The sequence below is a fragment of the Rhinoderma darwinii genome, chromosome 2 (assembly GCF_050947455.1).
Source record: "Rhinoderma darwinii isolate aRhiDar2 chromosome 2, aRhiDar2.hap1, whole genome shotgun sequence".
In the NCBI taxonomy this organism is placed as follows: Eukaryota; Metazoa; Chordata; class Amphibia; order Anura; family Rhinodermatidae; genus Rhinoderma; species Rhinoderma darwinii.
The window spans coordinates 378,100,776-378,128,629 of NC_134688.1; the positions used below are offsets into that span (position 1 = coordinate 378,100,776).

The 27,854-nt window shown below is 40.2% G+C and overlaps 1 protein-coding gene and 1 long non-coding RNA gene across 2 annotated transcripts in view; one reads left to right on the forward strand and one right to left on the reverse strand.

The window, feature by feature from the left end:
• Positions 1 to 370: 370 nt before the first annotated feature.
• NDP (norrin cystine knot growth factor NDP) overlaps positions 371 to 27,854 on the forward strand; it is a 108,929-nt gene continuing 81,445 nt past the window's right edge. Inside the window, exon 1 of the mRNA XM_075850757.1 lies at positions 371 to 599. The gene's annotated coding sequence lies outside the window, so the exon portion shown is untranslated. The remainder of the gene's footprint in view (positions 600 to 27,854) is intronic.
• The window catches only part of LOC142741373 (uncharacterized), a 31,012-nt gene continuing 27,461 nt past the window's right edge, over positions 24,304 to 27,854 (reverse strand). The window contains exons 2-4 of the long non-coding RNA XR_012881112.1: positions 26,997 to 27,205; positions 26,656 to 26,749; positions 24,304 to 25,512 (exon numbers count right to left, since the gene is read on the reverse strand). This is a non-coding gene — a long non-coding RNA (uncharacterized LOC142741373). The remainder of the gene's footprint in view (positions 25,513 to 26,655; positions 26,750 to 26,996; positions 27,206 to 27,854) is intronic.

A 27,854-nucleotide genomic window follows, 5' to 3' on the forward strand; every position in this document is an offset into this window, starting at 1 on the left:
TTGTGGTTTCAGAGCAGCCTCTGAAGCTCCGCTTGCTAATTTCAATGAGCCTGTTCTCTTGTGATTACATATGTTCCCTGATCTCCCGCACAGCATCTGCCTGGGATATCTGGGATGACAGGAACAATAGGCAAGACTTATTTAAAGCTACGTGTGTCACACTGTGCGGCACCTCTTTCAATTTATACAATAATATTTATATTAATGTTAGAGAAGCTTTGTCATGGATTGAAGTGCACTGGTTATGGATTAGGAAGGATTTCATGGGGGTCTATGATTGGCTACTGGCTAGGAGGAAATATACCGTGTTTGTGTTGGCAGGACCTCAGACAAGTATATTTAGTAGTGGACTTAGTTACTGAGGCACAACAAATGTTCTAAGTGTGAACTAGGCAGCTAAGATGCTGAACTGGGGGCAGTGATGTTCGACAATGAGCGCAGTACAAAAAAAAAATCACATTTCTAAATTTTTTTTTTTGTCTTTCCTATAGTGGAATAATACGAGATTTTTCAAATATTTCTGGGCTGCACAATTTTTTTTTCAAACACTTGGATTAAGGATGGAAGTTATTAAGGATTTCTGGGAAACACTTTGAAAGGTAAGAAGATCTACATTTACAATACGTTAAAATTGTTATTATCTAGCACTTAATCTATGCACCTAATAATGTTATCGAAGTGTATGGATTATTATTTGTAGAAGTCAGAAATTAGTTACTCTGTAAATATTGCTTAACAATGATAAATATTACAAATGATGATAATACTATATAATAATGAAAATAATAATATTTAGTAGCTCTTTAGAAATCTATTAAGCTGAATTTCAGCAAAAATTTAATATTTAATAGAGATACATCTAAAGATACACAGTAACAATTCTAGAGAAGTAAAAAGTGCATAATGTAAAGGAGATGTCTGCTGTGGTGACACTCAATAAGTCCGGACAGTTTATAGCCTTATTATTTATTGATAAAGAACCATCATCTTCCGTGATGAAGTACAATGTGGTACAAAACAGAAGTCAAAACATAATACAATAGTAATAAAACATTAAAAAAAAACATGCCTCTTACATGTCAGTAACAAGACATAGGAGAAATCTCTCATAATAGAAGCTTACAAAAATATACAAATAGGGTATTTATATTGTGAGCCCCACAGGGGACAGTGAGTGAGGACAATTTCCGTACAGTACTGCAGAATATGTTTGCGCTATATAAGTAACAGAAATAAAAAAAAAAAATGTATTTAAGGGGAGAAGATGATAGGCGATGTGAGATATATTTAGGCTGTTGGTGGGTATGCACCTAGACCTACGTTCAGGGACTACTTTATAACACTGCATACAGTATACAATGAAAAGACTAGCTATATTTTGTGTGTGTGTGTGTGCTGTTTGCTATATATTATTAGAAATATTATTTTATTATACATGCATCATTACTGGGGTGGACACAACAGACAGCACAGAGCCCTTGTGCAAGAACAGTATATGGGTCCCTAGCTCTTGAATAACAGCATAGATCACTCCCTTAAATGTCTCTAACAATCCTGCAGTGATTGTAAGTCAAGAAATGTATTACCTTAAGGTCAATTTTCGGGCATTCATAGAACGCTCGTTGATGATAATTGCACTGTGTAAACAGGGGAACGATCAGCAGATGACCGAGCAAACGCTCGATCATCTCCTGATCGTATTGTTTTAAAAAACTAAAATATTATCGTTGTCGGCAGCACATCTCCCTGTGTAAACAAAGAGGCGCACTGCCGACATGATAATAATATATGGGGACAAGCGATTGGAGTAACGAGCGCTCGCCCCCATACTAGCTCCTCGTGACTGAAGCAAACGAGCGCCGATCAATGAGCTGTCTCATTGATCGGTGCTCGTTGCACAGGCCAAAGTTGGCGGCCGGTGTAAGAGGACCTTTAGTACCTTACATGAAACCTAATAGATAAAAGGAAGTTGTTTTTAAGGTGACAATGGGCCCCCTTACCTGCTAGTATGGCTGTCCCTGCATCATCTTATACATTTGCAATTCAACAACACAGGCTGAATGTTTCATGAAAACAGCAGACAGCCCTAATGGTATCGTTTTCACATACTGCGGTCCCTGCTCTCCCAGTTACATTTTGTGTCCTATGCATATCAATGTGCAATGAGAATTTTTAACTGTAGGCATGAAAAATATCTCATATCACACAAACTCAAAAATGTATCCAAAATGAAGAGTGAACAAGGGGTTCTTGCCCCTCATTATCACAGATCAGGGTACTGGTTAACTGCGTGCCTTAGGTAAAAATATAATCATACTTTAATACAATAAAAAAAAAAATTTTATTGCCCTAATGCATCTAAAATAAAAAAACAAAACAACTTTGAATGTAGTCTTGAATATCTCCTACCATTTTGTGTCCACAACTCTTATGCAAACATAGCCATCTCCATGGTTACAGACTACAAACAAACACTGTGTAGTCTGCTCATGCAGTCATACTCCCTTCCACCTGTCCCCTACTTCTTGCTAACCCATCGAATATATGTTTGTTTGACTCATTAGAGCAGTAAAAGGTAGACATGCCCTTTAAGTATGTATGCAAATGTTTAGGAAATCTATAACAAAATACTGAAAGTCACGAAGTGAAAGATCAAGGATTGAAAACTGTATTGAATGTCACCTGCCTGTAGAATGCTTTGTGAATAATAATGTGGAATTCACAAACCCAGACAAAGGCATTAACATTAGGGCACTGGCAAGTTTGGTGCTAAATACTTTTGCCTTTCCATTGGATGCTTAAATTGTGATGATCCCTAGATAAAAGGGCAGCTGTAGTTAGATTATTCTTGCCTCCCTGTGGGTGATCAGCTCTCCTGGATTTTCCATAGTTCTCCAAATGAGTGTTCTCAGAGTTTGCTGTCTGGTTTGATTTTGATCAGCTGTTATTTCCTTTTTATGTATGTGAGAGTGTGGAACATATTAACATTTCTGTATAAACATGTGCTATGTTTGGAATCCCTCTCATGCCCCACCTCTAACTGAGCAGAACAATAAAGGAGAAGGTTATGAGCCCTTAGAACAGCTGGCTGTCTGTGCATGCCCGACATTGAACCGTTTCTCTGATGGGCAGCACTTCAATCACTTCCACTTTAGCTACATGCTTAATGTGCCTCCCAGCATTGTTTATTTTCTTTGCTTCTCTTACAAGCTTTGGAGAGGTATTAACGGGGGAATTATTTACATGGCCTCTTTCAATTTAAATGACTTTTACTGAACTTAGAAACCTTTATTGAAGTTTATGGGGTCAAAATTCCACTAAATAGGTTTAGGTTACCTGGGTCATTAAATCAAGCACACACATATGGTGAAAGGCATATTGCTATCTCTCTCTCTTTCTCTCTCTCTCTCTCTCTCTCTCTCTCTCTCTCTCTCTCTCTCTCTCTCTCTCATCTATCTACAAAACACAAGGAGAGCAGTACTTATAGGCTCATAGCCTTATTTGTCATTCTTTGGGTGCAAGCCTTTGGACCCTGATCACCGGTTCCATATATAGAAAAATAAAGGAAGGCAGCACTCCGCAGCAGATGATTTTCAAGTGAAAAATGTCATTTTTATTCACCCATTGGCAGTGCAACGTTTCAGCCCCAGCCCCATGCTTGAGAAAGGCCCATGCTGGGGCTGAAACATTGCACTGCTCATGGGTGAAAAAAAATGCTATTTTTTACTTGAAAATCATCTGCTGTGGAGTGCTGCCTTCCTTTGTTTTTCTATCTATCTATCTATCCATCCATCTATCCATCCATCCATCCATCCATCCATCCATCCATCCATCCATCGTCTACTTGGACACATCACCTAACAGGCAGCAACTTCATTTTCCACCAATTGTGATGACATCTCTCTATATAAGATCTTTATACAATATGAAAGGCAATTAATGTGTATAGTGAGAGAGAACTGTATACATAATGACATTAGTGTGCAATAAATATGTCGTTGAACCACCACTTTGCTTGTTAAAAGTGCTATTGCTCTCTTCGATAGATTCATGGGCCCCCAAGAATAGGGGCTTTGATAGGGCTTTTATATCTGCCCCCTATATATTTCACTTAATATAAACATTAAATCAAGCACAAATATGGTGCAATGTATAAATTTTTTAAGTATATATCTTTCTGTATCTATCTATCTCTCTCTCTCTCTCTCTCTCTCTCTCTATCTATCTATCTATCTATCTATCTATCTATCTATCTATCTATCTATCTATCTATCTATCTATCTATCTATCTATCTATCTATCTATCTATCTATCTATCTATCTATCTCTTGATAGCTTAGTGGCATGTTTCCTTATTTGTATGTTTATTTATTTTGTGGGTAGCCATTTATAGTTCGGTGAACTTCAGCCTTGTAGTATAGATGACTTGGCATATATTTGAATCTGACAATGGCAGCATCTGCTTAGAATTTGTATGTTCTTCCCTTATTCACATGGTCTCCCCCGAGACTCTGAAACTATACTTAGATTAATTGTTTCCTATGAAATTGGCCATAGCATGTGTGCCTGAGACATGGAAATTAGATTGTGAGACATACTAGGGACAGGGTCTATTATAGAGTGTGGCAGAATAGTGTATTTTGAAGCTATATGAATAACTGACAATAAATAATATATGACCCCACGTATTACACAAAGCTATACAGATCAGGGCTGAGCATCAAAGCATAACAAGACTTCCATTGTTTATATTGGTCAACCCTTACCCTGAGCATTGGGTAGTAGTAGTAGTAGTAGTAGTAGTAGTAGTAGTAGTAGTAGCAGTAGTAGCAGTAGTAGTAGTAGTAGTAGTAGAGAGTCTATTATTTGCCTTAAAATAAGTGGCACTAGATCTGAAAGCTGCAACTGCTATCATAGAATTAAAATGTATGTCAATGGGGAAAATGGACATCTTTAAGGGAAATTCCACCTTAAACTAAAAATGAGAAAGTTATAGGATGTGACCAATTTGTGATAAATCCTAATGCCCAACACCCCTGTGCATATTTTCCTTTACTGATTCTTGTCCAGCTTTGTACTGCTAAAAGACCATGTCCACCTTTGCAATGGATTTTTTTTAATGACCCAATAGATCTAAAATCAAAAATGAAGAAAAATATCCCATAATTTTGTGTCTACAGTTCTATGCAGACTTATGTGTCTGTATGGCAACAGACAACAAAAAAAATGGTGTAGACTGAACCTGCATTGTGCTAAAGAACAATCGGTAGGTTATCAAGAAGTAGGAGGCTGAAGGAAAACAGTATGACTGCAGTATCAGACTACACAGGATTGGTTTGTTGTCTGTTACCATGGAGATGGCTAGGTTTGCATAGGAGCTATAGATCCTAAACAATAGGACGTTTTTGATCAAGACCAATGGAAAATGTGTTTATTTTTATTTTATTTTAAATGCATTGAGGCAATACCACAAAAATGTCTGCCTGTTAGTTAAAAAATGATAGTCATAATGCAGAAAATTAATTTTAAAAATCCAGAATTGCTTATTTTTAGACATCTGGCCTCCAAAAAATTGAATAAAACGTGATCAAATAATTGCATGTACTCCAAAATTCTACCAATAAAATCTATAGCTCATCCTACAAAAAGCAACCCCTCACACAGCTCCATCAATGGATAAATAAAAGTTATGGCGTCACAAAAACATGATTTAGAAAAAAAACATTTTTATTGTGTAAAAGTAGTCAACAAAAAAACCTATATAAATTTGGTATCGCATCGACACGCAGAATAAATGTAACATATAATTTATGCAGCACAGTCAATGGCATAAAATAAAATGGCAGAATTTCTATTTCTTGTCACTTTACCTAACAAAAAATGTAGCATGTACCCCAAAATGGTAATAATAAAACTACAGCTTGTCCCGCAAAAAGTAAGTTATGGATCTCTAAGGGTCAGTTCACACTGAGTTTTTTTACACGTTTTTTGACGCGGAAACTGCGTCGGAAAACGCGCCAAAAAATGCCTCAAAATGCCTCCCATTGATTTCAATGGGAGGCAGAGGCGTTTTTTTCCCGCTAGTGGAAAAACCGTCTCACGGGAAAAAGAAGCGACATGACCTATCTTCGGGCATTTACGAATGGGAGGCAGAGAAAGCATATTTTGCAGCCTTTTTTGCCCGCGGTGCTCAATGGCCGCGGGCGAAAAATGCAGCGAAAATCGGCGTGCAGTCAGGGCAAAATCTGCCTTAAGATTCCAAATGGAATTTTGAGGCAGATTTTCTGCCTGCAAAAAACTCTGTGTTAACCCAGCCTAAATATGGCGACACAAAAGCTTGTTTTTTTATTTTTTATAAAAGTGTTATTATTCTGTAAAAGTAGTAAAACATTTTCAAAATGCAATATATATTTGTGTTGCCTTAGGCACTTTTAGGTCTGATGCCCCCGATAACGAATCTTTTCTGTCGCAAAAATCGCAACATGTTCTAATTTTTCCTCCCCATTGAATTCAACAGGGAAAACATTCAAAATAACAGCGATTACACAACATAAATTGACATGCTGCGGATTTTAAAAAACGCATAGCAGGTTAGTTTACTAAGCCTTGTAAGGGACACAGGATCACCCGAGATGCGCCAGAATTTTGGCACATCTCGGGTGCGTGTGCCACCATAAACCAAGTGTGGGGACTCCTTCAGATACAAAGGAATCACTAGGAGTTACTAGCGTCGGCGGGGCTCAGCAATAAAGTTTCCGTTGATGCAGGCCTGGTCTTTTCTGATCAGGCCTGCTCCAGCGGAACAACGGCAGGCGCTTTATTATATCTAGCTGGTTATGAAAAATACGGGGGACCCCAAGTTGTTTTTTCAATTATTTATTTTAAAAAAACAACGTGGGGTCCCCCCAATTTTCATAACCAGCAAGATACAACATAGCAGCAGCAGCCTAGCATTACCAGGATGGGAAGGCCCATTGTCTTTGGGCTTTCCCAGCCTATTAATACCAGCCTGCGGCCGCCTTAGTGCCCGACCATTACTTCAGATGGTCAGGAACTGGATCGTACCTGGCTCTTCCCAGCATCCCTGGTGGTGGTAGGTACCGGGGTAATAATGAGGGGGTTAGTGTTAGCCTCTGCACCAGCTAACATTAAGCCCCGCCTTAATAATGGACGCTGTCTACCATACTATACTAATATAGTTTAAAAAAACAGACACAGAAAAAATATTTTAGTGAAATAAAACCCCCTACACAACCCTCGTTAACTAATTTATTAAAAATAAAAACGCTGTCATCAATGTAGCCCTCGAATCCGACGTAGTCAAACGACCAAACCTGTAAAAAAAAAAAAAACACAAAAAAATTCGTTACATTAATAAGTAAAAAAGCAAAACCATTATCATACTTGCCTTCCTGGGTCTGTGACAGTTAACTAAGCAATGACAGCACTTAGCTGTCATTGGTTCATTTACATCACGTGGTCCCAGGTTACCTCAGTTCATTGGCCTGCTTTTAAAAGTAGGCCAATGAACTTAGGCAACCGGCCACCACGTGATGTAAACTAACCAATGACAGCTAAGAGCTGTCACTGCTCAGTTTACTAAGCCTTGTAAGTGACACAGGATCACCCGAGATGCGCCAGAATTTTGGCGCATCTCGGGTGCATGTGACACTATAAACCTAGAGCAGGGATTCCTTCAGATACAAAGGAATCCCTGCACTAGGAATTAATATAGTCGGTGGGGCTCAGCAATAAAGTTTCCGTTGATGCAGGCCTGGTCTTTTCTGATCAGGCCTGCTCCGGCAGAACGACGGCAGGCGGCGCGATGACGTTATCGCACTGCCTGCGCCACAAGAAAGCGTTGAATGATGTGGAAGGGAACTAATGGTTCCCTTGCTTCACCTGTGATTTCAATTGTATCTGCTTCCTAAGGGCTTATTCAGACGAACGGGATATACGTCCGTGCAACGCGCGTGATTTTCACGCACGTCGCACAGACCTATATTAGTTTATGGGGCCGTGCAGACATGTGCGTGATTTTTACACCCCGTGAGTCCGCGGCGCAAAAGTCACGACATGAACATTCTTTCCGTGTTTTTTGCGCATCACGCACCCATTGAAGTCAATGGGTGCGTGAAAACCACGCATGTCACACGGAAGCACTTCCGTGGGACAAGCGTGATTCGCGCAACAGCAGTCAAAAGGATGAATGAAAACAGAAAAGCACCACGTGCTTTTCTGTTTACAAACATCCAAATGGAATGTCATAATGATGGCGGCTGCGCGAAAACCACGCAGCCGCGCATCATATGATGCTGCCACACGGAGCTGTCAAGTGCCTTTAGCGCAGGCAAAACGCCACATTTTTTGCGTGCGCAAAAGGCACACGCTCGTGTGGAATCCAGCCTAAGGCTGCGGTTACAATTGAAGACAATACATTACATTAGGGCTGTCATGATAACAGAATTTGGACTTCGATTCCGATACTTTGCCAACAATAATAAAAGTTCTTCCATTTTCTGATATGAGACACGTGGTGTGATGAATTTTGAACCTCCGTGTGCCTCACATTAATAGTAATTAACCCCATTGTGTTTCTCTGTCATAATGGCCAACATTGGGTTAATGTGTGAGGTACATGATTGGGTTAATTACTATTAATGTAAGACACATGGAGGTTCAACATTCACAACACCTCGTGCCCCACATTAATAAGTGAAAGAAAGCAGTTTTTCTTTAATTTTTTTATCCTGTACACATCATAAATGATGCTATAAATGTGTTGTGCAGGTTATTACGGTCGCGACAATACCGAATGCGTGTATATTTTATGTATTGAGACTTTTATTTTATGGTTTATTGTAAAAAATGGGGGGGGGGGGTTAATTTTTTTTACATTTAACATGACTTTATTTGTACTTTTTTATTTTTAAACTTTAAAGGGGTATTCCGGTTATAACAAGTTACCCCCTATCAAGGGGTAACTTGCTGATCGTTGGGTGTCCGACAGCTGTGACTCCCACCTCGTTTGAACCGACCAGCAGATCGCTCATGCGCAGTGCCGCTCCATTCATTCTCTATGGGAGCGCCGGAGATAGGTGAATACAGCGTTCGGCTATTTCCGTCGCTGCCATAGAGAATGAATGGAGCAGGTCTCCTACCCCTCCTCCCCTTCCTCGCCTTCCTATATCCTTTTCTGACTTTCTCTACTTCCTTCTTATCTGACCATTCTTCTTGTTTTCTGCAAATGTCAACCGGTGACGGTGTGTAACTGGCAAGTTTTCTTGTACATTTTCTCAGTTGCTTGACGCTGTTTTTCAAATTTCTACAATGGTGGCCTGCGTGCCGATGTGTGTGCCTTCCCATGTTTGCACTTTACTATCATATGCTTATTGTTCAAAATGAAAATAAAAGTATTTATAAAAAGAGAATGAATGGAGCGGCAGTGCGCATGAACGACCTGCTGCACAGCTTAGTATACATTAATTAACGGTGTTGAACCATTTGAGGGTGCACGGCATCAAAATAGTATGGATGCATCGTGCAACCCAACACTACACTACATTACATTAAGCATGTAGCAACACTTACCTGACCTGCTGCGGTGCCCTCCTGTTCTGCTCTGCGGTCAGCTACCCCTACCATGCTCTTAGACTGAGTCTAAGACACGCCCACTGTTCTCGGATTGACCACTGCTGCTCTGGCCAATCCATTAACAGTGGGCGTGTCTCACAGACTAAGGAGCGCTGGTGAAGCGCACCCCCCCTGCCCTGTGAGTGACCTGGCTTGTCATGTCACGAGTTAAGTTTTTAATAAAAAAATACGATCCTCCAGCTGTCCCCCTACAGGCACCCTAGGCACTGCACCCCCAGTGCCTAGTGGTAAATACGGTCCTGCCCACAGAATAGAGTTTACATGTCCTTTAAACCGCACAATGAACTTTAAAAAATGTTTTATTCAAAAACGTTGAAGAATTCGTTTTCTTTTTCAATTTCCACCCCAAAAATGTTAATAAAAGTTTCTCAAAAAAAATAATTTAATTGTTCACAGCAGCTAAACTACTCATTCCCCTCAAATGGAGGTCACTTGAACCTCCTGCTGCTGCACAATGCCTGGAAAAAAAATGAAACAAATCTCCAAGATGCATGAAATTCTGGAAAACACCTGTTGGGTCAAAATTCTCACTACACCCCTAGATGAATAACTTGAGAGTGTAGTTTACAAAGTGGGGTCGCTTCATAAGGGTTCCTTTTACTAATTGAGCTCAGGGCCCCTGCAATTGTGGGTCAATGCTGTGTAAATCACCAAATTAGGCCTCAATTGCGCATGTTGCTCTTTCACTCCTGAGACCTGACGTATGTACAGGCAACAGATTAGGGCCACATGTAGGGGGTTTCCTAAATCAGGAAACAGCGTAATAATTCGAGAGCTGTCTTTTTGCACAAGCTGGACATAACATATTGAGCACTAAAATGGTATATCTATGGAAAAATTAAAATTTTCACTCTGCAGCATCCACTGCGGACTCATTTCTGCAAAACACCTTTGGGGTCAAAATGCTTACTACACCCCTATAAGAATTCCTTGAGGGGTTGTGTTTCCAAAATGGGTTCACTTGGAACTGGGGGTTTCTGGTATTGGTACCTCAGGGGCTCTGCAAATACAACACAACATCTGCAAACCATTCCAGCAAAATCTGTACTCCAAAACACAAATGGCGGTCCTTCTCTTCTGAGCCCCGCCCTGTTTTGCCAAATAGCAGTTTACTACAAAAAAAATGATATTTTGCCATATATAGAAGAGATTGCTTAACAATTATGGGGTGCTTTTTCTCCTATAGTGCTTGTAAAAATGAAAAATAGGTAACTAAAACTACATATTATTGGGAAAGAAAATATTTTTCATTTTGCCAGGCCCAAATTCCAATCAATCCTTTGAAACACCTGTGGGGTCAAAATACTCACTACACCTCTAGCTGAATTCCTTGAAGGGTGAAGGGGATGAAGTTTCCTAATTGCAGTCACTTTTTTGGGATTTCCACTGTACTGGTACCTCAGGGACCATTCCAGCAAAATCTGTGCTCCAATAGCCAAATATACTTCTCCCCCGCTGAGCCCTGCCATGTGCCCAAACAGCAGTTTATGACCAAATAAAGGGTATTGCTGCTCTCAGGAAAAATTGGCTAACATTTTTTGGGGTGCTTTGTCTCCTTAATTCCTTATGGAAATGAATTTTTTTTAGCTAAATCTGCATATTGTTGGAAAAAATAAAATGTTTCATTTCCACGAGCCCAATTCTAATAAATTTTATGAAACACTTGTGAGATCAGGGTGCTCACTGCACCCCTAGATTAATTAACTGAAGGGTGTAGTTTCCTAAATGGGTTCTTTTAGGGGGTATTTCTTATCTTTTTGGCACTTCAAGGCTTCTGCAAACATGAAATAATGCCTTGAAAATCCCTAATAAAAACGTGGCCCCAAAATCTACAAGGTGCTCCTTAATGTCTGAGGCCTGTGTTTGAGTCAAGTAGCCACACTAGGGCCAGTTGTGTTTCTCTGTTAACACCTGCTGGGTTACGAAGATAAATGGATTAAAATTTCATATTTGCAAATAAAAATTAAACTTGCATATTTCACCTCCACTTTGCTTTAATTCCTGTGAAACACCTAAAAGCGTTAACAAACCTACTAATTGCTGATTTGAATACATTGAGGGGTGCCGTTTTTAAAATGAGGTGATTTGTGAGGGTCTTCTAATATATGAGCCCCTCAAAGCCACTTCAAAGCTGAGAAAAAGTTTTTGCAAAGTTTGTTAAAAACATAAAAATTTCTTATTAAACTTACAAGCCTAAGGGCAAAGCCACACGTGGCAGAATTGCTCTTGAATTCCGCTGCGGACACTCCGCAGCGTTAATCCGCAGCGGAGCCGTTTCTCCATTGCCTTCCACTTCTTTTTAGTAGGCTTCATTTAGACGAGGCAGAAAATTCCGCTGCGGAGCATAGGCTGCGGAGCGGAATTTGGTGTCCGCAGCATGCAATGGCTGTTGCGGAGTTGTGGCGGACTGGTTGCGGACTCATGGCGGAATTTCTCCATTGACTTCAATGGAGATTCTAAATTCCGCAATTAAGTCCGCAGCTGTCATGAAAATGTTATATGTGCTGCGGATGCGTCTTGCTTTTTTGACATGACATTTCTTCATTCTGGCTGGACCTATGTATTTCTAGGTCTACAGCCAGACTGAGGAAGTCAATGGGGCTCCCGTAATTACGGGAGCGTTGCTAGGAGACGTCAGTAAATAGTCACTGTCCAGGGTGCTGAAAGAGTTAAGCGATCGGCAGTAACTGTTTCTGCACCCTGGACAGTGACTACCGATCCCAATATACAGCAACCTATAAAAAAAATAGAAGTTCATACTTACCGAGAACTCCCTGCTTCTGTCTCCAGTCCGGCTTCCCAGGATGACGTTTCAGTCTAAGTGACGGCTGCAGCCAATCACAGGCTGCAGCGGTCACATGGACTGCCGCGTCATCCAGGTAGGTCGGGCTGGATGCCGAAAGAGGGACGCGTCACCAAGACAACGGCCGGTAAGTATGAAATTCGTTTACTTTCACTAGGGAAAGTGCTGGCCCTTCTCTCTATCCTGCACTGATAGAGAGAAGGGAAGCACTTTTCCAGCAGTCTGCAGCAGCTAGCCGCATCAATTTACTGCACATTTTGGGCAGATCCGCCGCATAATCTGCAACACAGATTCTGTGCGGCATTGATGCGGACAGTTGCGGAGGAAATCCGCCACGTGTGGGCATGCCCTTATAACGTCCTAAAAATGTAACTCAGTTTAAAAAAAAGGTTTCAATAAAGAAGACACATGATGAACCTTATTTTTTTTTTAGTAATTTGTGTAGTTTATTTATCCAGTTTAGAAGCAGAGGAGTTAAAATTTAGGAGAGTGCTTAATTTTCCAAATTTTCTTATTTTTATTTTTTTTATGAATGTTAATAGAAACCGAACCAAACTAAAATTACAACAAAAAAATGTCAGAATCACTTTGATGCAAGTAAAACCATTCCAAAGTTATTAGGGCATGGCCAGACGTGGCAGAGGTTTTCCGCTGCAAATGTTGGTGCAGATTTGGGGCATTTACGCAATGAATCTATACCAGCATTTGCATATTTGACAGGTAATTCTGACGTTGCAGAAATCACAGCGGACTTGCCACAGATTTCAGTTTTTGCATTGCAAAGGCTGAAATCCGCAGTGAAATTCCGCTTCTCCGCAAGTCAGTGCATGCTGCTGAGGGAAAATGCCGCACCGCAGCCTATGGTCCGCAGCGGAGTTTTCCGCATCGTCTGAACTGACTTGACATAAAATGTATTGAAACAACTGTAAAAAATGGCCACTGGAGACTGTCCGCAGCAGAATTCCACAGCAATTCCGCCACGTCTGAACCTGCCCTTACAACATAAAGTAAAACATGTTAAATTTAAAAAAAGGGTCTGTGTCTTAAAGTCCAAAATAGGCTACGTCCTTAATGGGTTAAGCTATTTAAGGTAACCAGTAATCATATATAATAATAATGATTAATAATATTTCTGCCAAGAGCAGTCGATCCAGTTTATTTTATGACATCTTCTGAAACACCTCCATGCATTTTGATTTTCAAATGGGATTGTTAGTAATAGCGCGCATGTTCAGCAAAGGGATTTTTTTCAGCTTGCTATGAACCAACCAAGTGAGTGCCATGATGTTAACATTACAGTATGGACTGCTTTTGTATTCATTGGCATAAGCGATTAGGAAAGGAATTGTGCCGAAAGATAGGGATATGCAACAATTTGCAGGGAGAATCAGTTAGATAAATTTCTTACTCATAAATAAGCCATTCTTTAAGATGCAATTAATCAGAAGAACGGCAGCACTCAAATCCAATCAAATAATTGATCCTTATTCAACCATTCAACACTTTGGCTCCTAAATGGAGCTTGATAAAGAGTTTAGTTAGGAAACAAAGTTGCATGGGTGAATTAGGGTCCCTTTTTTACCTGTGATTCTGTTGCAGACTAGGATACATGAATAAGGCTATGTTCACATTACCGTTCCTTACTGCTGAGGGGTTAACCCCTCAATGGAAAGGCAAACGGAAACCTAAGCTTCCGTTTCCCTCACCATTGAACTAAATGGTGACGGAAACCTAGCTAATGGTTTCTGTTTGTCACCGTTGTGACAAGGTTCCGTAGTTTTTGATGGAATCAGTAGTGCAGTCGACTGCGCTATTGATTCCATGAAAACAACGGAACCTTGTCACAACGATGTTAAACGGAAACCTTTAGCATCTTTTCCATCACCATTTCCATCACCATTGATAAGTTTAGGTTTCCGTTTGCCTTTCCGTTGAGGGGTTAACCCGACGGAAGCCTACAACGGAACCCCTCAACAGAAGAACAACGGTGATGTGAACAGTCCCTTAGACTATAGTGCAAATCGGTACCAATGCCTTAGAATAGATGTCATGCCACTTTAACCCCTTAATGACCGCCGATACGCCTTTTCATGGCGGTCATTAGTGGGCTTTATTCTGATGCAATAGCCTTTTCACGGTGCTGCATCAGAATAAATAAACAAAGCAGGGAGCCATTAAATCTCCCTGTTCTCAGCTGCCAGAGGTATCTGAGGGCTGGGGGCATCCCTGCTCGAATGAGTGAGATCGATATTAGTATCGATCTCACCTGTTTAATCCCTGAGATGCGGCGCTCAATAGCGATCGCCACATCTGAGTGGTTTTTGGAGAGAGGGAGCTCTCCCTCTCTCCCACCAACACCCGGCGATAAGATCGCCGAGTGTCTGTCTCCGATGGCAGCCGGGGGCCTAATAAAGGCCCCCAGGTCTGCCTCTAGTGAATGCCTTCTAGGTCAGGCGTTAAACAGACAGGCAGTAATACACTGCAATACCGAAGTATTACAGTGTAATATGCGATCATCCAATCGCTTTTATAATAAAGTCCCCTAGTAGGACTAGTAAAAAAGTAAAACAAAAGTTTAATAAAGTTAATAAAAAAAAATGAAAAGCCCACTTTTGCTTTACTATTAAAAAAAACGAAATAAAGCAAAAAAGTTACCCATATTTGGTATCGCCGCGTCCATAACGACCCTGACTATAAAGTTATTAAATTATTTAACCTGCACGGTGAATGCCGTAGAAAATAAAGTAAAATAACAAGCAATGGAAAAATTGCGGTTTTCTGTGAATTCTGACTTAAAAACAATGTGATAAAAAGTGATCAAAAACTCGCATCTACTCCAAAAGGATACCAATTAAAACTACAAGTCGTCCCGCAAAAAAAAAAAGCCCTCATTCGACGGCATCGGCAAAAATATAAAAAAGTTATGGCTCTTCAAATATGGAGACATAAAAACAAATAATTTTGAAAAAAAAGTGTTTTTACTGTGTAAGTAGTAAAACATACAAAATCTCAACAAATTTGGTATCATTGCAATCGTAACAACCCGTTGAATAAAGTTATTGTGTTATTTATACCACACGGTAAACGGCGTAGATTTATAACTCAAAAAAGTGTGGCGAAATGTCAGGTTTTTTTCTATCCCCCCAAAAAAAGTTAATAAAAGTTAATCAATAAATAATATGAACCCCAAAATGGTGCTATTAAAAAATACAACTTGTCCCACAAAAAACAAGACCTCATACAGCTATGTCGACGCAAAAATAAAAAAGTTATAGCTCTTGTAATGCGACGATGGAAAACCTAAAAAATGGCTTGGTCATCAGGGGCCAGAATGCAAGCAGGGGGAAGGGGTTAAGGTTGAATCCACTTATCCAATAACAACAACTAAAGTATAGCTATAGGTCCAATACAGAAAATCTTAAATGCATAACACACTTACATACAAACATACTCGCGACATATTGTCGATTCAACACCTTAAATACCCATAACTAAACAAATCACCACAGTACCAGCCACTGAGAGCATGTCAGATCATAACACGGCACTTTTTCAATAAACAAATTATATTGTGTTCAATGTGCTGACTACAAACTCATCAATACTTCCGCAAATCCTAGATCGCATTAGATATAGCATTTATTTCCTTTGTTACAGATTATAATTATGTAATTTCTATGTTGTACACATTTCATGGGCCCAGTATTGCCATTGTTTTGTATATGTATTATTATTATTATTATTATTATTATTATTATTATTATTATTATTATTATTATCATTTATATGTTTATTATTGTATTTCAGCATAACTTAATGGTCAATCGTAGTAATTGCTCTGTGTGGTATGTAATTCATTTGTTACAGCAAAGACAGAACAACCATTGATTGAAAATAACATTAGGAATTCTACACGGAAAGGTCAGAAGCAGACTTCATTGATTTTTTTAAATTGAGAAGCATTGGCAAGCGAAAGATCTATTATTGTTAATGTTTTGTTGTTGAGATGAAGTCGTTCTAGACAATTGCTGCAGAAGTTCTTGATTTCTGGTTATTTTATTTAGCATTTTAGTTGGTGAAATCAGGTTCTTACCTAAGTAACAAGTATTAAGCTAAACCTCATAAATGTTTGGGCTCAAATAGTAGGTGATGTTGGGTTTAGTGTGTACCTTTTATGTACCTGATATAGAGAGTAGGGTTAAGTAGCGTAAACTTGCTATAAGTCAAATAATCAGCCCAGACTTCTCTATACACGTGTTATTTTCTTTTCAATGATCTTTTTATTAACACAGTGAGGGTATGTTCACACACAAACTCGAAAATATCTGAAAATACGGAGCTGTTTTCAAGGGAAAACTGCTCCTGATTTTCAGATGTTTTTTAAGCCACTCACGATTTTCGCTGCGTTTTTCACTGCATTTTTTACGGCCGTCTTTGGAGCTGTTTTCTATAAAGTCAATGAAAAACGGCTCCAAAAACGTCCCAAGAAGTGACCTGCACTTCATTTTCGCGGCCGTTTTTTTCAAAACGGCCGCGTAAATAAAAGGCCCATCGGATCGAAACGCCATTTTTCCCATTGCAATCGATGGGCAGGTGTTTGGAGGCGTTCTGCTTCTGATTTTTCAGCTGTTTTTAAGCCGTGTGAACATACCCTAAAAGATAAAGTGTATCTGCTAGCAGTATTTCATTGGTTCAGAGTACAAGTACGAGTGAAGGGTGATGATTTAATATTTGAAAGACGGTCTACTACACGTGACAATAATTGCTAAAGATTTTCGCTGTTCAGTCATTACAGTGATCGTTGCTCTTGCGCCCACAACTCATCTCTGAACTGCTAGTGACTGGAAAATTCTGATTTGACAAAAGGATGTGGCGGCAATGAACGATAATCTTTCATACAGGTAGTTGTGGCCGATCCACGAAAATCCAATGATTTATCATTTATCGTTCGATCGTTACACGTTATTATATGTGGCAATTATCCCTTACATTTGAATGATTATAAAAAAAATTGTATGATAATTGCCATGTCTAATAGGGCCTTAAGGCATCAGTAAAGAATAATCAGGCATATCAAATAGAAAAGACATGAAAATGTATATTACAATTAGTTATCACTGGTTTTTTTTAGAATGAAAGTTGTACCCCTTATCTGCTGCTTGTTGGATACGTTCGAAGTATTGTTTTTAGATATTTTAAATTTTAACTAAAGCATTGTAAATGATAATCAGAAATGAATATGGGGTGGGGTCGGAATGACAGAAGCTTTTTAAAAGTAACTTGTTGCTTTGTAGGTAGTTCTTAGATCAGAGTCCTTTAGAGGGGCGTGAATGCCACAGGCAAAAAGTATGTTGGAGAAGAGCGGGAGACTTGCCAAGGTTTCTAAATATGCTGAAAGATGAAGATACTGTGTGAGGATAGGGCCATTAGTTCCTCCAGGCGATATATATTGGTATAATCTGCGCATACGCAGTAGTGGCGATCAGAACGGTGACCATAAAGGTTGTACTGCGCATGCGGCGATTATGATTACTGCACCTGAACAGTACAACCTTTACGTCACCATTCTGATAGACACTCTTGACCAAAAAATAATACATATTAGAATCAGGTTAGCCTAATCTATAATACACTGTTGCTAGTCTGATACAGACATCTGGTGACAGACTCCCTTTAAGTATTCAGTGAGCTATTAATGGACTAGACGAAGATCTCCATAGAGTTGAAATGATGAGTTTTGCTTTTGCCAGGAGGTGCATTATAAATGTATTAGTTGATTTGTTGTAGGCACTTGGGTAAGTTGAGTAACATATTTTCTGGCTTAAGAGAATTGGGTATGTGGAAAATACTTTTGACTAGAGATATTACGGAGTTCCAAAAGGGTTGAAGGGCAGGACATATCCACCAAATGTGCAGGTAAGTCCCTCTGCCCTTCAAGCATCTCCAGAAAATATCAGGTGCTGATAGGAACCATTTCTGGGTCTTCATCGGAATAGTATACCATCCGGTGACAATTTTTTACACATTTTCTAGAATTCTTACACGGTGGGATGGCCCGTGAGAGACTTTGTACATTGCTTTTATTTTTTCTGTGGAGAAGACCAAGTCTAAATCCCTTTCCCAAAGAGAAATAAATGCTCTTTTCAGGGGTGAGCGATCTGTTAGTATAATATTGTATAAAGATGAAAGAACATTTTCAGGATAGGAAGACTGGGTTGTCATCTTTTCATATTGAATAGGATCTCTGAATAGATCTCCTATTGTGATATATGCTGTTATTATCTTTTTAGGCAAAGAGTAGTGTAGAAAGTGTAGATTCAACAGTGCTGGTACAGATATCCAATACCGAAAGGGTAGTAAGGTACCGTCTTTGACTAAAGTGTCGAACCGAAGGTAATCACTCAATTGCAATCAGAGTAGGCAATCAACCCTTTTCCTGTTTAGGCAATCATGCCCTTTTCCTCCCCAAGATCTGTAATCAGCGTCAGAATGGCCCACCGGAGGATCCTCTGGTGGGCCCAGGCAGCGAGCTGCTTTTATCTGGCAGCGGAGCAGAAAGACATTGTTTCCCTGCCCCGCTGCTTACTCTTGTAGCTAGAGCTGGCATTAGGGTGGGCAAACTGGGCAATTGCCCAGGGCCACCATCCTTTTAGGGCCCCCTGCCGACTATAGCAGCCATAGCGACTGCTACGGGGCCTGCGGCATGATGGGGCCCAGCACATCATTTATGGGCCGGGCGGCATAGGTCACCTCATGCCCGGTGGCATCGTTAGCACTAGAGGGGGCCCGGTGCTATCGACTGCCGCATTCAATTGTATCTGTCTCCTCAGGACGTAGATACAATTGAATAGTATAGGCTGCAGGCCACGTTAGGTCTTCAGCTTATAAGATGCTGGGACGAAGTCCCTGCGCAGACTGGAGTGATGATGCCATTGCATCACGCTGGCCTACGCAAGGGTCCTGACTTAGACGGTACAGTGCTCCGTCCGTCGCGGAAATGGGACTAGGTAAGTACAATTGATTTTGGGGGTGGGCTGGCTGTGTGCTGCTATCTACTAGGAATAGGGGTTGTGGGGCACTGTCTAGTAGGGGGGCTGTGTGGTGCTATCTACTGGGGGTTGCTGTGTGGCTCTATCTACTAGGGGGCTGTGTGGCGCTATCTACTAGGGGGTTGTTTGGTGCTATCTACTAGGGGGATGGTGTGGCGCTATCTACTAGGGGGCAGTGTGGTACTATCTACTAGGGGCCTGTGTGGCGCTGTCTACTGGGGGAGGCTGTGTGGAGCTATCTACTAGGGGGGCTGTGTGGCGGTATGTACTAGGGGGCTGTGTGGCGCTATCTACTCCGGGGTTTGTGTGACGCTATCTACTAGGGGGGCAGTGTGGCGCAATCTACTAGGGGGGCTGTGTGGCGGGTTGTACTAGGGGAGCTGTGTGGCGCTATCTACTAGGGGGGGATGTGTGACGCTATACAGTGGGGGAAGGCTGTGTGGCAATATACAGGGGAGAGGGCTGTGTGGCATTATCTACTAGGGGGACTGTGTGGCACTATGCGGGGGGTTGTGTGGCACTATCCACTAGGGGGGGCTGTGTGTGGCACTATTTGCAAGAGGGGGTTGTGTGTGGCACTATATACAAGAGGGTGTCTGTGTGGGGCACTATCTACTAGAGGGGGGACTGTGTGTGGCACTATTTACAGGAGGGGGCTGTGTAGGGCACGATCTACAGGGGGATGTGTGTGGAACTATTATAATTGTGGGGCCTAAAGAGAGTACTATTATAGTGTGTGTGGCACCGAGGGGGCATTATTTCTATCTGGTGCACTATAAATGGTGAGGTTTTTGTAGAGGGTGGGGAGGTGCTAGAAAAGTGAGAAGCCAAAGAAGTTTGTATTGCAAATTCTGCAATAGGCGATTCGTAGTGGGGAGAAGGCATCAGGGCAATCTGAAGAAAACTAAAAGTGAGCAACTCCAATTTGAGAAGATGTCACTGGTGAGTCACTGGATTTCACGCTATTGTATTAAAGGAGTTTTCCCATCTTAGACATTTATAGCATATCCACATAAAATGTCAAAAATGTCTGATAGATGCGGGTCCCAGCTCTTAATGCAATAGTGACCGTGGCATTTAAGTGGTTTGACAGAGTGAGGGGACTCCCTTTGTCAACCATCGGCGGCCCGTGAATGCCATTACTGGACGCCATTGGGTTGCTATGGCAGCCAGGAACCTAACAAGGCCCCCAGGCCTGCCATGACTGTATGCTTTATAGACTGTCAGTTTTACACAGGCAGTGAAGACAGTTTGACAGACAGTAATGCTTTAGTATACTGAGGATACCAGAGCATTATATCAGTGATCAGAAGATCGCATTGTGATGTCCCCTTATTATTAAATAATAAAAAAAAGTTCACAGTGAAAAATAAAACCAAAGTTCCATAAAAAGTGGTTTTATTTTGTAAAAGTGTAAAAAAAATTAAAAAGGACAATCTTCATGATTTGAGCACTGCATGCCACCACATTGGATTTGAAATGAAACAACTGAAATGCAATTGAAGTGTAGACTTTCAGGTTTAATTCAAGGGCTTGAACAAAAATATCCTGTAAAAAGTTAAGGAATTGCAAAAAAATTTCTAAATACTAAATAAAAAAAATACTTTGTAGTGAATCCTCTGCAGGCAATGACTGCCTGAAGTCTGGAACCCATGGACATCACCAAACACTGGGTTTCCTCCTTTGTGATGCTTTACTGCAGCTTCTTCAGTAGTTTTCTTGTTTGTGGGTCTTTCTGCCTTAAGTTTTGTCTTAAGCAAGTGAAATGCATGCTCGATCGGGTTGAGATCTGGTGATTGACTTGGCCATTGCAGAATATTCCACTTCTTTGCCTTAATAAACTCCTGGGTTGCTTTCGCAGTATGTTTTGGGTTATTGTCCATCTGTACTGTGAAGCAACGTCCAATCAATCTAGCTGCATTTGGTTGAATCTGAGCAGAAAGTATATCCCTGAACACTTCAGAATTCATCCGGCTGCTTCTGTCTTCAGTCACATCATCAGTAAACACTAGTGACCCAGTGCCTTTGGCAGCCATGCATGCCCTGGCATGCCATCACACTGCCTCCACCATGTTTTACAGAGGATGTGTTGTGCTTTGGATCATGAGCCGTTCCATGCCTAATATTTCTTTATTATTTATTCCTCCCATCATTCTGGTACAGGCTGATCTTAGTTTCATCTGTCCAAAGAATGCTGGTCCAGAACTGGGCTGGCTTCTTTAGATGTTGTTTGGCAAAGTCTAGTCTGGCCTTTCTATTTTTGAGGCTGATTAATGGTTTGCACCTTGTGGTGAACCCTCTGTATTTGCTTTTATTGAAGTCTTCTGTTTATGCTAAACTTAGATTCTGATACACCTACTACCAGGAGAGTGTTCTTCACTTGGGTAGTTGTTGTGAAGGTGGAAAGGATTCTGCGATCATCCACCACTGTTGTCTTCCATGGACGTCCAGGCCTTATGGGGTTCACGAGATCACCAGTGCACTCTTTTTTTTTAAGAATGTACCAAACTGTAGATTTGGCCACTCCTAACATTTCTGCTATCTCTCTGATGGATTTCTTAATTTTTTTCAGCCTAACGATGGTCTGTTTCACTTGCATTGAGAGCTCCTTTGACGTCATGTTGTGGGTTTACAGCAATAGCTTCCAAATGCAAATGTCACACATGGAATCAACTCCAGACCTTTTACCTGCTTAATTGATGATGGATTAACGAGGGAATAGCCCACGCAACCCATTAAATAGCTTTTGAGATAATTGTCCAATTACCTTTAGTGCTTTGAAAAAGTGGCAGCTACCTATTAAAGAGTTATAATTCCTAAACCCTTCCTCAAATTAGAATGTGAATACCCTCAAATTAAAGCTTGGAGTCTGCACTTTTAGTCCATTTTGATTATATAACTGTATATTCAATATGTTTTGGTAAACAGCTAAAATGACAAAACTTGTGTCACTGTCCAAATAATTCTAGACCTAACTGAATATGGTATTGCCACGATAGTAACGTTCTGATCAGTAAAGTTAACATGTCATTTAAACTGCATGGTGAATGCCATACAAAAAAACTACATCTCTTCTCTCAAAAAACAAGCTCACATATGGCTGCATCGACGGAAAAAAACAAAACATATAGTTCTTGAAATGTGGTGATGCAGAAACTGATTATTTTTGTTTAAATATGTTATTGTGCAAAAGTAGTGAAACAGAAAAAAAAATTAAACATATTTGGTATCGCCATAATCGTATCGACCAATAGAATAAAGGTAACATGTTTTTCTGTGTCAACAGAAAAATAAAAAAGTTATGACCCTTAAACAGTATGCTTTGTCATTTATGTCAAAATAGGTCAGTTCGTTAAGAGGTTAATAACATAGTCCAATAGAAAATGTCCTTCACTCCTACTGGCAATCAGACACATCCATGGATCTACATTCTACACTGTTAATACCAGTAGCCCTGGATATTATGTTCTTGAAGAAAAATGTAATAAAAAAATTCTCATAGTTTTATTATTTTATAGCTCTATAAGTCCATGTACACGACAAACCCACATGGATAGACCATACACAATGACACATAGAGTAATTTACGGTTCTGTATTATTAATTTGTAAGCACTACATGCGTTGCCATAAGGTGGATTCCTAGAGACAATGCATATATTGGAACGTGGCACAATATCTTTTTTAAATACCTTTGTGTGCCTCCATATAAAATCAGAGGCACATGAACTTACAGTGTAGACCATTCCAGTCTATGGGAGCTGTATCGCACAAAACGGATCGGTTATATGGAGGTGTGCCTGGGCTCTTACAGAAGCGGCATATTCGCATTATGAGATTATATCACTTATCTTTTATCTGCAAGGACTGATTACTGAATAAATTTAATAAAAAACAATAATGTCTCCCTTAGCTTTCACTTAGTGAATACATTTAATTTGGATATATTTTCTCATAACTGAGATTTCCCATGCCACTAATTAATTTAGCTGCTATTTTCTAAACTTGCTAGAGATCCATGATATCATTTTCATAAACTGCTGGTCAAAACTAGACTATACGTTCAAAAACAGGCACCAAAGTAGCAAAATAATGCATTCTTCTCCTGAAACCATGCCCCTTGTGGTAGAAGACAGTATCCTGTTAGCGCTAGATGCCGCAGATAGATTTATGAGCATGCAATCACTCTCTGTTTTGGTAAGTGGTGGTCCATTGAAGGTATTTATGGCCTGCATATTTCTTTGAGCCAAAATATAGAGCCTTGCATTTAACTACATGAAATGTCATTTGACAATTTTCTCCTCATTCAGCGCGTCCTGTGTGAAAGCAGAGCACTGATTGCTTAATAAAGATAAAAAGGACAGTTTTTGTGTAAGACTGTTTTTATCATTGAGGCCCCTTCAGAATCTATAATCTATAAATGTAGTATTAATAAATCTATAATTATTTAATAACATACACTATAATACTCAAACCACTATACTAGCATAGTAATACTACAATCTGCAACACAGAGGAGTATTACTCAATCCAACCTCTGCCTTATTTATAAACAGGTTAACCAGTAATGATCCCTATATGTATCTTGGGAGCTGCTTCACTTATAATATGCTTATACACTTTTAGCCAACTTTGTATCCAATTACATATTACAGACAATCCAAAGCCCAGCAGCACAGGCAGCATGTGGCTGCAAGCTCTGGGGAACAGACCAATTTCCCGCGTATGTCGAAACAAAAAACAGACAGCACTCCGTAGATATAAGTGAAAAAATCAGGGGTCATTTATTACCCTCAGTGCAACGTTTCAGCTCCGTCCAGTGGAGCCTTTCTCAAGCTATAACATGGTGAAACAACAGGGTATATAACACAATCCATGTCAATCAATTACACAAATTCCAATTTAGGATGAACATTTTAAAAATAGTGGTGTACAGTACATAGTTCATATAGCAGGTGTATATACAGTGTTATGCAAAGTGGTATAGCACATATATTCAAAAAGACATCGGTCTCTATGTAGCTAAAAAAAGTAAATAGTACAGTAAACTATAGTGATAATTTATTGTGGCAACATTTGAGTGGTAACATCAGTGTCCCAGAAGGGAAGTGCAGGTGAAAATAATAAATGTTAAAATGAACAACCTCGAGTAATCTGAAGCAGGGAAACAGTGATCATAGCGGCGTCCAATTCTCTGAACCGCGCATGCGCGGAGCGAATAGTGGTACCGAGCATCAGAGCCGAGCAGCACATGTCCGCGCATGTGCCGTAGGCCAGTGGATGTTAGCAGCGGCCGTATTAAGTAAGGGCAAGGGGAAAACTACAGCACATGTCGGCGCATGCATAGAAAGTACAACCCGGTCCTGTTGGTAATTACAAGGGGAAGAATATTAGCGCAGAAAAGGTCTATGTGTTCTGTGAGGGGGAGGGGGGAGAAACAGTGTTAGAAACATAAGTAGACATTGTAGGGAAGGTGTCTAGCATGTCACCAGGGGAGATTGCAGCCTACCATATGTAAACATATTTAATGCCAATATAAGTCACTTAATAGGTATTAGGGTCACTAATTAGTGATCAGTGGAATCCCAAGGCGCAAACGAAGGAAGAGGAGGAGACAAATGTCAACCAACTGTCATGTAGGCAGTCAGTGTCAAATGTCGCAGTATGAAGACAAGCACTACAGGCGTGTGTCACACACCCATGTGCCAACTTGTCAACAATGGTGCCTTCAGATGTGGATAGGTTAGAACATGGGACCCACTACCTAGTAGTGGAAGCCAGACAAAGATGTACCATGGTGTAGTGAACACACATGAGAATTAAATGCAGCAATCCCAGGTCCATGCTAACAAGTTATTTAAAATGGGAATGTACAAAAGTTGTCTATAATTTGTGGATACTCAAAAACTGGTGCAATGGTGTGACAGCGAGTTCCTGGATCCCTGAATGTGATTAACGTTAAGAGAGATATATATTTATCTCCATGAAATGGGACTGAAATTCGTCTCTGTAAGAATAAAGAAAATGAAGGTAATTATACAGAACAGTATTTGTCGGTAACCTATATAAAATCAAATAAATCATTAGTAGGGCAAAATGGTTCTACCATGTCATAGTACAGATGGGGAACATCAAACAAAAATTAGAGGACATAAATATGGTGCCAAGTGGATCCTACACCAAACCACTCATCACAAAGTCAACATTAAGACTGTTAGGTTTAAGGGTGTTTAGTCTTTTGATCCACTGTAGTTCCCTAATTTTGATTAATCTCGTTCTGTTACCTCCCCTTCTCTTGGGAGGAATGTGATCTAGTATCAGAAACCTTAGTTGTCGTTCGATATGTCCCATATCAGAGAAGTGCTTGGACACTGGTAAATCCAGCCTCCTCTTACGTATGGTGCACCGGTGTTGATTAAGTCTAGTTTTGAGGTATAGAGTAGTTTAAAACATTATTGGTTGAAAAGTAACTGATAAATAAGAGTTCAATTACATATATCCCCTGCTGGATAAAACTAATAATTACTAGCGGCAGGGGGAACCCCTCTAAAATGTAACTTTAATTACTAATGAATAAATTGTGATGAAAAAAGAAGAAAAACAAAACACCCTGATAATACTGTTAGGTAATTCAGCACGTACCAAACACTCATAAAGTATAGATACTAGATTCTAAATATTTCAGACAAGTATGCTCTATCATCCAGTGTTCTCTCAGGCAGAGTGGTATTTATCCTCCTAAACATACACCCTATGGATGTTTGGGCGGTTAGAGACTCACTCACACCTGTATAGATACTATCCCTTTAGCAACCAACCAAAGGCTATTCATGCGCTCTAAAAAGAGCGACCCTTAGTTGATTTGAGTCCTATAATCGATATATATCCTTATGGTCTAGCCTCAAGGCTTAGAAACATGAAGTGTGTATAAAAAAAACTGTGAGCAGTAGAGTAGTTGGGGATTAGATCCTAAGGCAAATGCCCTGGAGCACAGACATACAAAATGACATATTCAGAATCGGCATCTTTTCTCCTATCCTGTCATTACAGTCGTTTGGGGGGGGGGGGGGGGTCGTTTACAGGCCGACACGTTCCCTTTAAACATGTGACTTTTTGTCTCATTGCGTAACTTGACCAATTAATATCTTACCCTGCACTTGTAGGCTGAAAGCAATTTTTGTATTAGTGCTCTTCGGTTTCAACATGTCGCTTTTAATTAAACTCTGAAATATATTTCTCTTCAGCTGAAAGAAAACCGGTTGGAGCATGAAATAATGAGCACATGATGTCCATAGTTCTTTAAATATCCACAGGTATATAATATCCTCCACAGGTCATTAATATTGAGTTGTCGGAGTCAATGTTTGAAGAACTGATTTCCCTTAAATAGTAATTGTCATTAGAATACATTTAACTTGACACATGTGTAAGACTGGAATGTGTACATTCCTCAAATTCATCATAGTTAGTTACAGATGTAGCCTCATTCACCTTTACTGGAACTGCGTGAAAACGAAAAGGCAGCTGCTTCCCCCACCGCCCACTTCTACTGACTTCCATGTCCCTGCAGAGATCCTCCGGAGCAGGGGGAAAAGGGATAGGCTGCCATTGTAGGTGCTATGCTAATGTATTTCACATGTGTCTACTACACAAACATTACCCAGTCACATGCTGGGTGGTTTCCAATGCAGCAATATTGTCTAAAGGAAACAAGAAAAAACACACACTCAAAATTCTCTACAAAACTCAAAACCTTACATTGCTTTTGCAATAAAGTGTTTTAATAAATAAACATTGGTCAGGCTTGTTACTGAGAATAATCTCAGAAACCACATTTACACTCCTCTGTATCCCAGACAGTCTTGTAAATCAGCGGTGAAATACAGGAGTCCCAGGAACCACATGCCGACATTATGGGATTGACATTTAGCATTTCTGACCAGCTTCTTTTCTTTGGTCCTTTTCCCAGTTTCTTTGATGTTACAAAACATAACAATATTTATCCACACAGTTGTAAATTCAGTCTGTCATGGGATGGTTATATGTACTTGACTATGTACTTGACTATGTAGCCCTATGGGGGTTTTCTGGTACATTATTGGCCATCAATGTGTATTCTAACAATAATAACATGAACATGAACTTTACTTATAAATTTGGAGACCAGGTGATTGAGTTCTTAGATGTGCACCTTAGTGTAAATGAGGGACATCTGCAGACAAGGGGATATCGAAAACCAACCGCAACTAACACACTGTTAAGATTCGATAGCTATCATCCCAAGCACATTATGCGGTCCCCTCCATACGCTCACTTTTTGAGATTAAGGCCTCATTCCCACGACAGGGT